The sequence below is a fragment of the Schistocerca piceifrons genome, chromosome 10 (assembly GCF_021461385.2).
Source record: "Schistocerca piceifrons isolate TAMUIC-IGC-003096 chromosome 10, iqSchPice1.1, whole genome shotgun sequence".
Classification (NCBI taxonomy): Eukaryota; Metazoa; Arthropoda; class Insecta; order Orthoptera; family Acrididae; genus Schistocerca; species Schistocerca piceifrons.
Genome location: NC_060147.1, coordinates 100,090,475 through 100,108,359, shown reverse-complemented (window position 1 = coordinate 100,108,359; position 17,885 = coordinate 100,090,475). Strand labels below are relative to the sequence as shown.

The 17,885-nt window shown below is 45.7% G+C and overlaps 1 protein-coding gene and 1 non-coding gene across 2 annotated transcripts in view; one reads left to right on the top strand and one right to left on the bottom strand.

Moving 5' to 3' along the window:
* LOC124718934 (glutamate-gated chloride channel) overlaps window positions 1-17,885 on the bottom strand; it is a 428,257-nt gene that overhangs the window by 273,798 nt on the left and 136,574 nt on the right. The gene's annotated exons all lie outside the window — the stretch shown is intronic.
* Window positions 6,297-6,371, top strand: Trnas-cga. The gene has a single exon. It is a non-coding gene; the product is annotated as a tRNA-Ser (tRNA).

Sequence of the window (17,885 nt, the reverse complement as noted above, 5' to 3'; positions counted from 1 at the left end):
AATGTTCTTCTTATTTTCCCAGTATTTCTTCATTGCCTCCCCAAAGGCCTTCTTCCTTTCTTCGGTCCACTTTGGTCGGAAAGGTTTAGATTCCGTCTCTGGAGTAAACTTCCACTTGTCGATTTTTCTTCTGAATGTATCCCGGTCTGATGTGTTTGTTATGTCAATTTTTGCCTTTTTCAAATCCTTCTTAACTTCAGTTACCCAGGGTATTGTTGCCTTAAGTGATGTCATATAGTCCAATAGACGTTTAGTTAACCTGTTTCCAGGTAATCTGTCTATATGTCCATAAAACTTCATCCGCCTCTTCCTGATATCTGCCTCGATGTTTGATATTTTTTCGGTTGTCTCGGTAGTCTGCAGCCTGTATCCATCTTGTGTGTATCGTGGTCCTAGGATTTTTCTAATAATTTTTCTCTCTACTTTCTTAATTTCGTGTAAATCTAATTTTCTATTCAGGGAGAGTGTTTCACTTGCATATGTGACTGTTGGTTTGATGACTGTGTTGTAGTGTCTGATTTTAGTGCCTTTTGATAGACATTTCTTGTTATATATATTTTGAATAAGTCCGAATGCTTTCTTGATTTTCTGTAATCGGTTTTTTTGTGCTATTTTCTCAAGTCCTGTTGGTTCAATAACTTCACCGAGATACTTAAAGTGCTTGACTCTAGTTATTTCACCATACTTTGTTTTTAGTTTCGAAATATCTAATTTTGAGCAGATGAATTCTGTCTTCTCAAAGGAGATTTGCAGGCCAACCTTCTCAGCACATTCTTTAAGTGTCTCAATTTGTTTTACTGCTGTTTCTTCACTGTCAGTTATAATTGCCAAGTCATCTGCAAACGCTAAATAAGGGATGTTCAATTTTCCTTTACCTCTTCCTAGTTCAATTGGCTTCCAAAAGCTTTGTTTCCTTAGTGTTACTTCCCACTCTTTCATAACTTTGTCCAAAACTATATTGAATAATAGTGGTGAGATCCCATCTCCTTGTCTTACTCCTGTTTTAATTGAGAATGGTTCCGAAATTTCCCCTCTGAATTTAATTTTTGATTTGGTTTCTGTTAGTGTTTGTTCAATTAGTTTTCGGGTTTTAGTGTCTAGGCCTCGTTCTTCGAGAATGTGACATAGAGACTGTCTGTCTATGGAATCGTATGCCTTTTTGAAATCAACGAATGTGCAGATTATTGGTTTTGACCTGATTGCTTTAATCTTTAAAATAGTTTTAAGGTTGAATATCTGTTCCGGGCATGATCTATTAGGACGAAAGCCTGCTTGGTAGTCTGAAATTGTATGTTCTAGTTGTTCTTGTGCCCTCTTTAGGAGACATGCAGATAGAATTTTGTAGGTAACTGGTAAAAGTGAAATGCCTCTGTAGTTGTTTACGTCTGATCTCTCTCCCTTTTTGTGCAATGGGTGAATTAGTGCACACTTCCACTCCTCTGGGATATTTTCTGTCTGCCAAATTTCTTGGATGATGCTAGTGATCTCTTTTAACGAATTTGGACCAAGGTTTTTCAGTAGTTCAGCTACAATTCCATCTTCTCCCGATGATTTATTATTTTTGAGTTTTCTAATGTGACTATAAATTTCTTCTTGAGATGGTGGTAGTGAAGTCTCATTCGTGTGTTCTGGTTGTAATCTGGGGAATCTTGTACTTGGTTGTGGGCAATTTAGGAGTTGTGAGAAATATTTAGCTAGTTCTTGGCAATTTTCTTTGTTAGTTAGTGCCAATTTTCCATTCTGTTTCCGGAAGCAGAGATTTTGTGGAGTGTATCCTTTGATTTGAGTTGCGAATATTTTATAAAAATCTTGAGTGTTGTGGTTCTTAAAGTTTTCTTCAATTGTGTTTAGCTGTTCATTAAGGTATTTTCTTTTAGTTTGTCTAAGTATTTTAGCTGTTTGTTTTCTCACTTTGAAAAATGTTTGTTGTGTGGTTTCTGATTTGTCACAATTGTAATTTAAAAAGGCTTGTTGTCTCTCTTCTAATGCGTTATCACAATTCGAATTCCACCATGGATGCTTGGATATTTTCTTTAACGGAATCAAATCTCTTGCTTTCTGTATAATTTTCGTTCGGAAATCTTTCCAGTTGTTTGTTGGTTGTTTATCCCATGCTTCTGTAATTTCTGATTCCTTGATATTTTTCAAGTCAAATTTGGGAATTAGTGGTGATTTCCTTTGGCGTTTCCTTTTTGGAGTGAATTTAATTTTAACTCTGGTAAGGTAGTGGTCAGAATCTATATTTGCCCCTCTGCGGACTTGAACGTCGTGTATTTCTTTCTGGAAGTCATAGGAGATCGCAACATGGTCCATTTGAAATTCACCAAGCTGAAGGTTTGGTGATCTCCATGTTTTTTGTTTCTTGGGGTCTTTTCGAAGTGATGTTGTCACGATTTTTAGGTTGTTTTGCTGACATAACTCGATGAGTCTCATGCCGTTCTTGTTTGTGAATTTGTGTGCAGGGTAATTACCGACTGTTTTTTTATATTTCCTCTCTTTGCCAATTTGCGCGTTGAAATCCCCTAGAAGAATTTTTACATCCTCCTCTGGGATTTTGGACATTTCAGTTTCGAGTTTTTCCCAAAATTTTTCTGTCTTCTCCGGTTCTTTTTTGTTGGCAATGTTGGTAGGTGCATGAACATTAATAAATGTATATATTTTGTTGGTGTGCTTGATTCGCATGGTCATTAGTCTGTTACTGATTTGATTCATGTCTATAACAGAGTCAAGGGTGTCCTTATTTACAATAAAAGCCATGCCAAATATTGCAGCTCCTTTGCCAATTTTCTTGTCTGTTTTACTTTTAAAGATACGGTAATTGTTGTAGTCTATTGTTTCTGAATCAGTGAATCTGGTCTCTTGGAGAGCAAGGATTTGAATTTTCTGTTTGTTGAGTTCTGTTGTAAGATTATGAAGTTTGCCTGTCTGAATTAGTGTCTGAATGTTAAAAGTGCCAATAAATGTATGGGACTTTCGTGGACGTTTACTAGAGAACTCCGACTTTCTCTGTCGTACGAGCCCAAGCTCCCCAGAATCCGATAGCTTGGTTGTCGCCACAGGGCGAGTGGATTGGCCACCTGGGGTAATATTAATTTTACTTGTACGAATCATACTGCTTGTAATTAAGTTCCAGCTAATGCTGGGTAGTTAGAACCAGGGATTGTTAGTTCCTGGAGCTTGGTGTTCAGCCGCACCTCACATGGTGAACAGACGCTGGACAGAGTACCGGTGGTTGCCACACAGACGTGTCTGGGCTTTTCAATATGCTTTATCTTGTTGATAATGCTTGCCTCTTCCGCCAGTTCCGCCGTACCGATGATCTTCATCTCCGTTATTATATATTAAATTAATATTTTTACTATATGTAATAATATTATCCGACTTTAATGCTTATTTATTAAATCGTCCGAGCGCAGCACTATTCAGATACTGTCTTACTCGTAACACTATTTCATTCTACTGCCGCCAGGCGGAAGCACCTGTGCTTTTGTTTGCGCAACTATCCAACATGGCATGAGCGTTCACTTATTCAACTGCTGTGACTCGGCTATGCTTCGTTGTGGCATTACGCGCTCGGGTAACTTTTCGATTCCGCGACTGGAGAAACCGTGTGGATTCGAGGTGAAGAATTCCTCGAGGCATGTTCTGAGCTCATTTTCATCTGGAAAGGAAGTTTCTTGAATGTTGTCACATAGAAAACGGAAAAGGTTAAAATCTAAGAGCGCCAGATCAGGTGAGCAAGGTGGGTGCGGAACGGCTTCACAACCCAACTCCTCTACAGTGTTTTTTGTCAGTCTAACAGAGGGCGTTAACGGGGAGTAGCATCACTTCACGCAGCTTACTGAAATCTGAAAGTCAAGGGAAGGCAGGATTCGGTTACGATTGTGGACAGGGCCGTAATCAGTTACTATTGGTTGCCTTTTACAGCTACGCACAATTTATTTTAAACTAGTAATTCCAGACTCAACAATAAATAAAATACCAAACGTTATTAATGAAGGAATAAACAACGGTGCAAATAGTAGTGTTTTCAGTGAGCTACAATTTAGCAAATCACCATTAAATACAGATACAAGAGATAATGTTTTAAAAACGAGCCATTGTGATCTGAGCAGAAGGCCTTACACGCCAGGGATGGGAATAAATTAAGAATAGTTTAAAACTCGCTGCAACTTACAAATTACAGGTATGAAATATTAAAGGCAAGTCTCCACAAACACAGCTAAAGGCATCAGATGCCAGGAATGGCAGTATGTAAGATTTTAAAGGATAACCGCGTAAATACAAATAGCAAATTAGAATTTTAAGGCAGGTGACCACAATCACGGCTGAAGGCCTTACACGCCAGGAACGGCAATAATATAAAAAAATTTAGAAACCTGCTGTAAAACAGCAAATTCAGTAGCAAAGGTTAATTAAAAAACAAGCAACTGATCACCAAATGGGTGAAATAAGGTGATGGTACACTTCGTAACACAAGGGGCCACAGACGGTGATCCAGGATTCGACTGCTGAGAAGGTCCGACAACAAACACTTTCGCGAGCGACGAGATAGGCAGCCAAGAGTTCCATTCACTTCACAAGATGGTAACTCAGACTAGTGGCAGTCTAACGAATGACTAATGATGATCTTGCTGAAGCTACCTGACGTCCGATAAACCATATGCAACGATGGAACAATACGCCAAAACCGGTCTGCACTAAGTCCCCAGAATTCTGTGTTTAGAGCGCCCAGAACGTGAAAGAAACCACTAATACCAGAGTAGAAAGCACTTCACTCGCTGCTCTTCGCCTCGGCGACACTACGAGCAGCAACACAAACCCAAGTCACTGGAGAAAAAAATGGCTGTAAGCACTACGGGACTTTACATCTGAGGTCATCAGTACCCTAGACTTAGAACTACTTAAACCTAAGGACATCACACACATCCATGCCCGAGGCAGGATTCGAACCTGTGACCGCAGCAGCAGCACGGTTCTGGACTGAAGCGCCTAGAACCGTTCGGCCACAACCGCCGGCGTCGCTGGAGAATTGCGAGATACCACAATGGTGAAGATTTCTCTACTTGGGTTGAAATGTACTCATCTTAGGGCTTGCTGGACCCGGTTTACGACGAGGTCGTGCAGCCCTTCCATCCGGCAGTCCATGCGTGACGCCAGCGGTCCCGGCGTGTTCTGGCGTTGCGCGGCTGCTCCTGAGTTCCCAACCGAACTGGCCCGCTCACACGACTCGGGAAAACAACGACGTCGCCCCAAAGATAGGGCAACAGTTACTACATATCGATAACCGCTGCTGCTGCCACTAGCGGACAGGACACGCTTGCGAAACCGAGAGGTGCCAGTCAACAGGAGAAGAAGACAAACAACTGCAACCATGCCAACTAAACGATACCGTCTGGCCTCCAAGAGAGGGCGGAAACCTACAAACAGCACCAACGCGGATTGGAGCACGGCTCACTTACTGGTTGTTGTTCTTGGACTGCATCTGCAAGGCGTCTCAGTTGTTGACGATAGATGACAGCAGTGATGGTTACACCTCGGGGAAGCATGTCGTAGCACACCACACCAGATGCGTAGCATTATCTTTTGTGGATGCGCGCATGTCTTCGTATGGGGAGTTGCTGCATTGTTTGGGCTCAACTATTCACTTCTTTTACTTACGTTAGCAAGTAATAGAATGGGATAGGAATGGTCCGTCTTGTTCAAGAGCCAATGGATGACAAGCAGGTAGAAATGCAGAGACGGCCACCCGCCGATTTTTGTGATTTTGGTTTAGAGCCCGCGGGCAAATGTCACACCACAGTGGAGTGATCACAGTTCATCAGATTTGTCAGTTCTCTGATGCGGATCATTGTGAATTACTGCGTTTAAACGATCTTCGTCAAACCAAAAATGTTCAAATGTGTGTGAAATCTTATGGGAATTAACTGCTGAGGTCATCAGTCCCTAAGCTTACACACTACTTAACCTAAATTATCCGAAGGACAAACACACACCCATGCCGGAGGGAGGACTCGAACCTCCGCCGGGACCAGCCGCACAGTGCATGACTGCTGCGCCTTAGACCGTTCGTTAAACCCCTAAGGTCTTTAATGAGATTTTCAATCTGCACCGGAGTGTGCGCTGATATGAAACTTCCTGGCAGATTAAAACTGTGTGCCCGACCGACACTCCAACTCGGGACCTTTGCCTTTCGCGGGCAAGTGCTCTCTCCTGCAGGAAAGCTTCTGTAAAGTTTGGAAGGTAGGAGACGAGGTACTGGTAGAAGTAAAGCTGTGAGGACGGGGCGTGAATCGTGCTTGGGTAGCTCAGTTGGTAGAGCACTTGCCCCCGAAAGGCAAAGGTCCCGAGTTCGAGTCTCGGTCCGGCACACGGTTTTACTTTGCCAGGAAGTTTCAATGTGGATACTGTCTGCAAAATTTGTTGTGAATGGAACTGGCTGTAAAGAAGCAGTAAATCAGAACGCTATGCCTCATAACGAAGATTTACTCCATGAACAACGAAAATATAATAAGCAATAAACATTTTGCGTTTCACCATTATTTGAAGGTGTCACCAAGAACGAGTAACGCAAAAGTACGAAATGTTTGCGCATTCGGACGAGACAGTTGGTGACGGTTATTTTGTGAAAAGATCTCGCCACAACAAAAAATGCCTATGTTTAGATGTTTGACACTCTAGTTCGCGTTCCATAACAGTGACACTCACTGCTCTTTATCGCGATAATATAAAACGTCTTCCATCAATCCTGTCTGCTGAGGATTTCATACCATATGGCCGCTGTGGCCTTGCGGTTCTAGGCGCTTCAGTCCGGAACCACGCGGCTGCTACGGTCGCAGGTTCGAATCCTGCCTCGCGCGTGGATGTGTGTGATGTCCTTAGTTTAGTTAGGTTTAAGTAGTTCTAAGTCTGGGGGACTGATGACCTCAGATGTCCCATAGTGTTTAGAGCCATTCGAACCATTTCATGCCAACCTGCAATACTCTAGCTGAAGACGGACAAGCATAGTGCAGGCAGTTTGTTTACTAGGTTTACTGCATCTTGTGAGTTGGCTCAAATGGCTCTGAGCACTATGGGACTTAACTTATGAGGTCATCAGTCCCCTAGAACTTAGATTTACTTAAACCTAACTAACGTAAGGACATCACACACATCCATGCCCGAGGCAGGATTCGAACCTGCGACCGTAGCAGTCGCACGGTTCCATACTGTAGCGCCTAGAACCGCTCGGCCACCAGTGCCGGCATCTTGTAAGTCTTCAGCCAGTAAAACGTACTCTTTAATTCGCCTTTCCCGCAGCATTTTCTGTGCGTTCTTTCCAGTTTAAATTGTTCTTTATTGTAACCCTGATGTAAAGTACTTTGTTATTTATTTTATGACCGAAATTTAACGGATTCCTTTTTAGTGCTCATGTAGAGCAACTCACAGTACAAATAAAATTAAGTAAAATGCATACCATTATAAAGAAGTTATAATTCGAGAACTGTACACCAGGACATCCATTTTCTTGAGCAATTCTACAAAAAAACCTTGAAACATTGTTTCTGAAAAAAAAAATTCGATGACTGTGAACAACAAAACACTTCAAGCACACTAATGTAGTCGCCAGAAGTTGAGTGCATAGCGTGAAAGTGACTGATACAGTCGCCGGCTCGCTAGAAACAACTTCTTTAAAATTTTATTTTAATTCAGTATATTAATAAATAAAAATTTGAATTATTAATGGCATGAAAATGTAAGTATTCATAAAAAATTACAATTTGGCACAAACAGGAGAAACATGGCATAGAAAATGAACCACTCTTTTAGTTCTAGATAGTGAACAGTGTTATTGATGTGTACAATTTCTTTTTTCAGTTATCAAAAACGGATTTCGCATGTCTGTGTCACATTTTATTTTATCGGTTATTTATTATTATTTTTTATTACATATTGTAAGACTCTCTCAGACTTTCTGCATTGCGCGTTTCAAAACCTACAGACTCAAAATATATAAAAAAATAGATAAATAAAAGGAAACTTAGACAGTTGACCATTCACTGCTTTTCTCGAAAAATAATGAGTGCTCGGATTCTACAAAAAATAACCAGTATTTCCCATTCATTCTAATTTTTTGAAACTTCGCTCAAAAATCATACAATCATTTGGGCATTACGAATAGTCGGTGTTAAAGGATGAAAATTGAGGTAGCACAACTCTTACACCATTTAGATCCTGCAGCCACTATGAATGAAGATACTAAGGAATTGAAGACATAAGCTGACAGTGAACATTGATTTATATCAATGGGCAAGTTGAAAATTTGTGGTGACCAGGATTCGAACCCGGGTCTCCTAGTAAGCAGATGCGCTGATCACTACGCATTTTTAATTTATTACTGTTAGCTTAATTTCTTCCACTTTTATTATGTTATGTGAATAGCAGATAAATAATAAGCTTTTGTGTAAGATTTGTAGCGTTATTTTCATTAATTACCCAGAATGAAAAATCCGTTTTGTAATCTAATGTTTTTATTTACTTTTTAACCAGGCGTTAGCAGGTCTTCAACAATACATGTGCACGCTACGCGGGCAGGTATAACAGACCACACTACACGGCAACAGCTTCATTACTGTCGCAGCAGTGCTATACCGATTCTTATGTCATGTGTCTGCTCCTCGTTTTTAACTGACGGCATCGTTATTGAAATGGCACTGGTCGCCAAAATTTCAAAGTAATGATAATTCTACGAATAAACATTACTCGTTTTTTTAAAAAAATTATTTAAAATCCAAAAAATTTAGCAACGCTGCTATGGCACATTGGTATACCGTTTTTTTGCCTGTAATTAGTAAAAAATAAAAAAAAAATTTAGAACCGAGACGAAACAAATATCAGAAAATATCGATTATTCAGAACAAAAATACACTGGGTTACCTAGTAATATCATGTCGGACCTCCTTTTTCCCGGTACAGTGCAGCAGCTAGGCACGGCATGAACAAGTCGTTAGATATCGTCTCCAGAAATATTGGCCCATGACAGTCCATAATTGCGAAAGTGTTGCCGTTGCAGACTTTTGTGCACGAACTGATTCGATTACGTCCCATAAACGGTGTATGGGATTCATGTCGGGCGATCTGGGTGGCCAAACCATTCGCTCGAACTGCCCAGACTGTTCTCCAAACCAATCGCGATCAACTGTGGCCCGGTGGGTTGGCGCGTTGTGATCCATAAGAATTCTACCGTTGTTTGTGAACATAAAGTCAATAAATGGCTGCAAATGGTCTCAAAGCAGGAATTGGACTAGACGACCCAGTCCATTCCATGGGAACACATGGAGCCACCACCAGCTTCCACTTGTTGACTACTTGGGCCCATGGCTTTGTGAGACCCGCACTACACTCGAACCCTACCATTGGCCCTTGCCAACTGAAATCTGGACTCATCTGCCCAGGCCACGGTTTTCCAGTCGTCTGAGTCCAACCGATTCCCTCACAATCCCAGGAGAGGCGCTGCAAGCGATGTCGAGCTGCTGGCAGAGGCATTCGTGTCGCTTATCTGGTGCGATAGCCTATTAACAGCAAATTTCGCCGCACTGTCCTAACGGATACATTCGTTACATGTCACACACTGATTTCTGTGGTTATTTCACGCAGTGTTGCTTGTCTGTTAGCACTGACAACTTTACGCAAACGCCGCTGTTCTCTGTCGTTAAGTGAAAGCTGTCTGCCACTGCGTTGTCAGTGGTGAGAGGTAATGTTTGTAATTTGGTATTCTCAACACACTCCTGATACTGTGGACCTCGGAACACTGAATTCCGTAACGATTTCCGAAATGGATTGTCCCATGCCCCTAGCTCCAACTACCATTCCGCTTTGAAATTCTGTTAATCCTCGTCGTGCAGCCATAATGACGTCGGAAATCTTTTCAGATGAATCACTTAAGGACAAATGATAGCTATACCAATGCAATGTGTACTTTGTGTACGCGATACATCTGTATACACTACTGGCCATTAAAATTGCTACACCAAGAAGAAATGCAGATGATAAACGGGTATTCATTGGACAAATATACTATACTAGAACTGACAGGTGATTACATATTCCCCGCAATTTGGGTGCATAGATCCTGAGAAATCAGCACCCATAACAACTACCTCTGGCCGTAATAACGGCCTTGATACGCCTGGGCATTCAGTCAAACAGAGCTTGGATGGCGTGTACAGGTACAGCTGCTCATGCAGCTTCAACACGATACCACCGTTAATCAAGAGTAGTGAGTGGCGTATTGTGAAGAGCCAGTTACTTGGCCACCATTGACCAGACGTTTTCAATTGGTGAGATATCTGGAGGATGTGCGGGCCAGGGCAGCAGTCGAACATTTTCTGTATCCAGAAAGGCCCGTACAGGACCTTCAACATGGGGTCGTGCGTTATCCTGCTGAAATGTAGGGTTTCGCAGGGATCGAATGAAGCGTAGAGCCACGGGTCGTAACACATCTGAAATGTAACGTCCATTGTCGAAAGTGCCGTCAATGCGAACAAGAGGTGACCGAGACATGTAACCAATGGCACCCCATACCATCACTCTGGGTGATACGCCAGTATGGCGATGACGAATACATGCTTCCAATGCGCGTTCACCGCGATGTCGCCAAAGACAGATGCGACCGTCATGACGCTGTAAACAGAACCTGGATTCATCCGAAAAAAATGACGTTTTGCCATTCGTGCACCCAGGTTCGTCATTGAGTACACCATCGCAGGCGCTCCTGTCTGTGATGCAGCGTCAGGGGTAACCGTCGCCATGGTCTCCGAGCTGATAGTCCGTGCTGCTGCAAACGTCGTCGAACTGTTCGTGCAGATGGTTGTTGTCTTGCAAACATCCCCATCTGTTGACTCAGCGATCGAGACGTGGCTGCACGATTCGTTACAGCCATGTGGATGAGATGCCTGTCATCTCGACTGCTAGTGATACGAGGCCGTTGGGATCCAGCATGGCGTTCCGTATTACCCTCCTGAACCCACCGATTCCATATTCTGCCAACAGTCATTGGATCTCGACCAAAGCGAGCAGCAATGTAGCGATACGATAAACCGCAATCGCGATAGGCTATAATCGGAACTTTATCAAAGTCGGAAACGTGATGGTACGCATTTCTCCTCCTTACACGTGGCATCACAATAATGTTTCACCAGGCAACGCCGGTCAACTACTGTTTGTGTATGAGAAATCGGTTGGAAACTTTCCTCATGTCAGCACGTTGTAGGTGTCGCCACCGGCACCAGCCTTGTGTGAATGCTCTGAAGAGCTAATCATTTGCATATCACAGCATCTTCTCCTGCCGGTTAAATTTCGCGTCTGTAGCACGTCATCTTCGTGGTGTAGGAATTTTAATGGCCAGTAGTGTATATCGCTACCCCATGTGTTGGGTCATCTCAGTGTATTGGTACTGCCTTTAAACGACTCGACTCTCCCATACGTACCTCGAATCCGCAAATAGGAAAAAAATCTGAAAATGGCCAGTGCATGAGCGCATAATGTAAACAGACTGCGTTAACAGATGACTGGCGCGAGATTTTCGGTATGGTGTTGGCGACGTGCGCAATACGCTACGCGTACTCCAAAGATATTCGTGTTCTGCGGTCGCCCCCAGCGGCAGAATAACAGCAGAAAGCGAAGGCGTCGCGCCGCGGCTGCGCAACTAAATCCAGTGTGCGGTGCACCGTGCCGTGTATATTGGCGTGCTATTTTCTGACCGAAAATAATGTTGGGCTATCTCAGTGGCCGTTCCGTTTCCAGATTCACTGCCGCGGAGTGGCTGTTTCACACGCGAGACAACGGCAGTGAGAATTTTTATCCGCCATTCAGAAGTGGCAGCGCCTCTCGATTACTTCGCCCCGGTGCGGCCGTGCCCTGCGTGCGCCCGGGCACTATATCCTGCGGAGGCGGCGTCGCTCCCCTCTGGAACAGCAGCAGGCGGGGGCTGTGGGGGCGGAGCACGCATAGTCGCCTGAGGGCGGCCCAGGAAGCGGGCCAAGGCCGCCTGACCTACTCCTCGCCGCGACCTGAGGACGGTGCCACGGCGCGACGCCGAAACGCAGCTCACTCCGTGCCTGGCACTGCTGGCGAGTGGCGTGGAACTGCTCTATACTGATAAGACAAAACATTATGTCCACTGACATTTTGGGCTGTCAGGTGTTCTGCTGGATATTAGCTTCGTACTAGCCCAATATTTCCGTAACGTAGCTCGTAACCTTCAAGATTCTAACACAGACACCCACATTTTGGGACAGTGTTATAAGGTAATCGATGACATAAAAATGACTGACAATCTCACGAACCGCGACATGGGGTACCAGCTAAGTCGAACCTGGGATCCTGCTCTGGAATTGTTAAAGGAGCAACGGGGACGGCTGCAGGACTCCGCAAATAGAAGAACGGAAAGCGTGGATGTGGAAAACGATCACCAGACAGAGTGGCAGGCGCAGCAGACCGAAGATCGAACGTCCAGGAGCGGATCCAACGGGCGCGGACCGCAGAGGGAACACCAAGAACAGTAGCGGCGGACGGTATACGACGGGCGGGGACCGCAGAGGGAACACCCAGAACCGCAGCGGACCGAAAACGGAACTGAAACGCTCCAGAAGATCGCAGTGAGCGGGAGCGAACCGCAGGGGGAATGCCTGGCACCTCAGACAGCATTCCAAACGCTCCAGACTGACGACGGAACACCCACAACCGGGGCTGGTGGGCGCAGACCACAGAGGGAACACCCAGAACAGCAGCGGACGGAAAACCACTGGAGCGGACTGCAGAGGGAACACCCAGAACCACAGCGGACCGAAAAGGGAACGGAAACGCTCCAGAAGATCGCAGCGAGCGGGAGTGGAACGCAGGGGGAACGCCTGGCACCTCAGACAGAATTCCAAACGCTCCAGACTGACGACGGAACACCTAGAAGCGGGTCTGGTGGGCGCGGACCACAGAGGGAACACCCAGAACAGCAGCGGACGGAAAACGACTGGAGCAGACTGCAGTGGGAACACCCAGAACCGCAGCGGACCGAAAACGGAACGGAAACACTCCAGAAGATTGCAGTGAGCGGGAGCGAACCGCAGGGGGAATGCCTGGCACCTCAGACAGCATTCCAAACGCTCCAGACTGACGACGGAACACCTAGAAGCGGGTCTGGTGGGCGCGGACCACAGAGGGAACACCCAGAACAGCAGCGGACGGAAAACGACTGGAGCGGACTGCAGTGGAAACACCCAGAACCACAGCGGACCGAAAACGGAACTGAAACGCTCCAGAAGATCGCAGTGAGCGGGAGCGAACCGCAGGGGGAATGCCTGGCACCTCAGACAGCATTCCAAACGCTCCAGACTGACGACGGAACACCCAGAAGCGGGTCTGGAGGGCGCGGACCACAGAGAGAACACCCAGAACAGCAGCGGACGGAAAACGACTGGAGCGGACTGCAGTGGGAACACCCAGAACCGCAGCGGACCGAAAACGGAACGGAAACACTCCAGAAGATTGCAGTGAGCGGGAGCGAACCGCAGGGGGAATGCCTGGCACCTCAGACAGCATTCCAAACGCTCCAGACTGACGACGGAACACGCAGAAGCGGGTCTGGTGGGCGCGGACCACAGAGGGAACACCCAGAACAGCAGCGGACGGTAAACGACTGGAGCGGACTGCAGTGGGAACACTCAGAACCACAGCGGACCGAAAACGGAACTGAAACGCTCCAGTAGATCGCAGTGAGCGGGAGCGAACCGCAGGGGGAACGCCTGGCACCTCAGACAGAATTCCAAACGCTCCAGACTGACGACGGAACACCCAAAAGCGGGTCTGGTGGGCGCGGACCACAGAGGGAACACCCAGAACAGCAGCGGACGGAAAACGACTGGAGCGGACTGCAGAGGGAACACCCAGAACCACAGCGGACCAAAAACGAAACTGAAACGCTCCAGAAGATCGCAGTGAGCGGGAGTGGAACGCAGGGGGATCGCCTGGTACCTCAAACAGAATTCCAAAAGTTCATGTGTTGTCAACTGAACATAATATCGGAAATAATGGAATTATATAGATACAACTAAGTGTGTTCTTCATCCCATACTCTTTGCACCATATGCATGCCTCTATAAGGCAATCTTCAGTTGTGGAAATCCATAAAATATGACAAAGAATAATATTTCAATCAGTTATTAATAAAATATAAAAATAGAGCAGTGAAACCAAATTTAAAACAGAGTAAGGCCTTTGCAATAAAAGAGACAGAGCGGCAAGCCTTATGATAATGCCAGTCTTGAAGTTTTCCCAGTGTACTGAGTGTTCTATGAGGTCTCAGGATTGGAACGGGATCATTTTGAATTCTTGCCACAATATTTCGGCTGGCAACCGTCCAGCCATCTTCAGGTGAGTGTCCCCCACTGGAGACCCCAAGTTCACAGTGTCGGCTTTATAACAAAAATTGGCGCGGGACCGCATCCGCATTGACTGTCGACACAGGAGCACCCTCTATCGAAATCCGCACCCTCTGCTACATATTCCCGATGCCTGGTGGCGCTGCCATTCAGGTTGCGAGATGTCAACGCCACTGCCCATAAGCTTACAAGAGACGACCAGGGCAGGTCCCTGCTGCAGATTGTATAAATTCGTTACTGAATAACGTGTATTCCCTGCTGCAGACCCCTGGCACTTTTCTTCCAGCTACCGAGGTGTTTGCATTAACTGGGCAGATACTAGCGTACTGTATAAATTCGTTACTGAATAACGAGTATTCCACAACCGTTTAGTTACTGCTGATAATTTTCGCTTCTCGTATATTTCCTCCCCCGCAGGAAGCTTCATTCTCACCCAATTCGTTATCCTCGGCGAACTCAGAATAACGGAAACGTTTCGTTACTGGTTTTTCTTCTTCCTTGCACGTCTTGCCACCTCAGCAGTTATCATATTCGCAATCCCAGAAGACTGTCACAATGACTTTTCCGGCAGAGATGGTTGGAATTTCTTCTTTTGTGGTATATGAGGATGATGCCACTCCATGGACTGCCTTTTTGTTCCCGGCGCGAAATGGTGCACCCAGCTTTCGTCCCACGTAACGATCCATGACAGAAAGGCCTCTCCGTCGGTCTCAAAAGGCCCAAACAAAATCAAATGGCATTTCTTTGAATCTTGTGGTCCGCTGTGAGCATTCATGGAACCCATCGTGAGCACCTCTTTGAATATCTGAGAGTCTCGATCATTGCAGACGCACTTCCAATGATGACAGACAACTGTGCAGCCAAATGTCGATTTGTGATGCGCCGGTCGGCACGAATAATGGCATCCGCACGATTCAGCATGTCTGGAGCAGTGGCTGCGACAGGACGTTCCGAGCGTGGCTGATCATGGAGCTCTGATTCTGCATTTTCTGAGGCTGTAACTTACTTTACCCGTCGCCCAAATGTACTCCTGTCAACTGCAGCATCGCCGTACACTGCACACGAATGATTATGGATATTCACCTCGGTTTCTTTTTCTGCGCCACGAGAATTCAATAACAGCACGCTGATTGTAACATGAGTCGTATGTAAAAGCCATTTTGACGCTGTACTACGGCTCTACCATGTTCCAAAACGGTTCGAAACTTCACCGGCGCAAAGAACATACATCAAATGTGAAGCACCAACAAGGACGTTTGTCTGTGTACACTACTGGCCATTAAAATTGCTACATCACGATGATGACGTGCTACAAAAGACAAAATTTAACCGTCAGGAAGAAGATGCTGTGATACGCAAATTATTAGCTTTACAGAGCATTCACACAAGGTTGGCACCGGTGGCGACACCTACAACGTGCTGACATGAGGAAAGGTTCCAACCGATTTCTCACACACAAACACCAGTTGACCGGCGTTGCTGGTGAAACGTTGTTGTGATGCCTCGTGTAAGGAGGGGAAACGTGTACCATCACGTTTCCGACTTTGATAAAGGTCTGATTGTAGCCTATCGCAATTGCGGTTCATCGTATAGCGACATTGCTGCTCGCGTTGGCCGAGATCCAATGACTGTTAGCAGAATATGGAATCGGTGGGTTCAGGAGGTTAATACGGAACGCCGTGCTGGATCGCAGCGGCCTCGTATCACTAGCAGTCGAGATGACAGGCATCTTATCCGCATGGCTGTAACGGATCGTGCAGCCACGTCTCGATCCCTGAGTCAAGAGATGGGGACGTTTGCAAGACATCAACCATCTGCACGAACAGTTCGACGACGTTTGCAGCAGCACGGACTATCAGTTCGGAGACCATGGCTACGGTTACCCCTGACGCTGCATCACAGACAGGAGCGCCTGCGATGGTGTACTCAACGACGAACCTGGGTGCACGAATGGCAAAACGTCATTTTTTCGGATGAATCCAATTTCTGTTTACAGCATCATGATGGTCGCATCCGTGTTTGCCGCCATCGTGATGAACGCACATTGGAATCGTGTATTCGTCATCGCCATACTGGCGTATCAACCGGCGTGATGGAACGGGGTGCCATTGGCTACACGTCTCGGTCACCTCTTGTTCGCATTGACGGCACTTTGAGCACTGGACGTTACATTTCAGATGTGTTACGACCCGTGGCTGTACCCTTGATTAAATCCCTGCAAAACCCTACATTTCAGCAGGATAATGCACGACCGCATGTTGCAGGTCCTGTACGGGCCTTTGTGGATACAGAAAATGTTCGACTGCTGCCCTGGCCCGCACGTTCTCCATATCTCTCACCAATTGAAAATGTTGAAAACGTCTGGTCAATGGTGGCCGAGCAACTGGCTCGTCACAATACGCCAGTCACTACCCTTGATGAACTGTGGTATCGCGTTGAAGCTGCATGGGCAGCTGTACCGGTACACGCTATCGAAGCTCTGTTAGACTCAATGCCCAGGCGTATCAAGGCCGTTATTACGGTCAGAGGTGGTTGTTCAGGGTACTGATTTCTCGGGATCTATGGACCCAAATTGCCTGAAAATGTAATCACATGTCAGTTCTAGTATAATATATTTGTCCAATGAATACCCGAAACATCTTCATTTCGTCTTGGTGTGAGAATTTTAATGGCCAGTAGTGTATAATAGTGGCTTTTTAAAAGAATGTGGGTCATTACTTACTGAAGGACCCTCGTATTTATTTGGAGGGTGGAGCACACGTTCTGGTAAAAGAGGCGATTCTTAAACGGTGTGACCATGCGCCGAGTACCCCTCAATTTGGGTGCCAGTCTTGAATGTAGGCGACTGTGACTTGTGCTTTTATCCAAACAACGAGCGAGTTTTTTTAAACATGGATCCGTTCTACAGCAGATAATGATTAAGAGGGGGAGTAACTCAGCGGACACAGACTCGTAAATGCCGCTGACTCTAATATCTTCGGTTGTTGGGTTGTTTTGAGGGAAGAGACCATACAGCAAGGTCATCGGTCTCATCGGATTAGGGAAGGATGGGGAAGGAAGTCGGCCGTGCCCTTTGAAAGGAACCACCCCAGCATTTGCCTGGAGCGATTTAGGAAAATCACGTAGTGATGACTGGGTGTTGTGTGATGTCCTTAGGTTAGTTAGGTTTAAGTAGTTTTAAGCTCTAGGGGACTGATGACCATAGATTTTAAGTCCCATAGTGCTCAGAGCCATTTGAACCATTTTTTACGGAAATCACGGAAATCCTAAATCAGGATGGCCGGACGCGGGATTGAACCGTCGTCCTCCCGAATGCGAGTCCAGTGTGCTACCACTGCGTCACATCGCTCTGTCTCTAATATCTACATCACTGCTCTTTGGAGAGGTGGATAGGGCCCTGTGGAGCGCACAGTAGGATGGCTTGAGGCGTACGCCTGTAGATGTGAGAGATGTTGGCATATTTCTCATGTA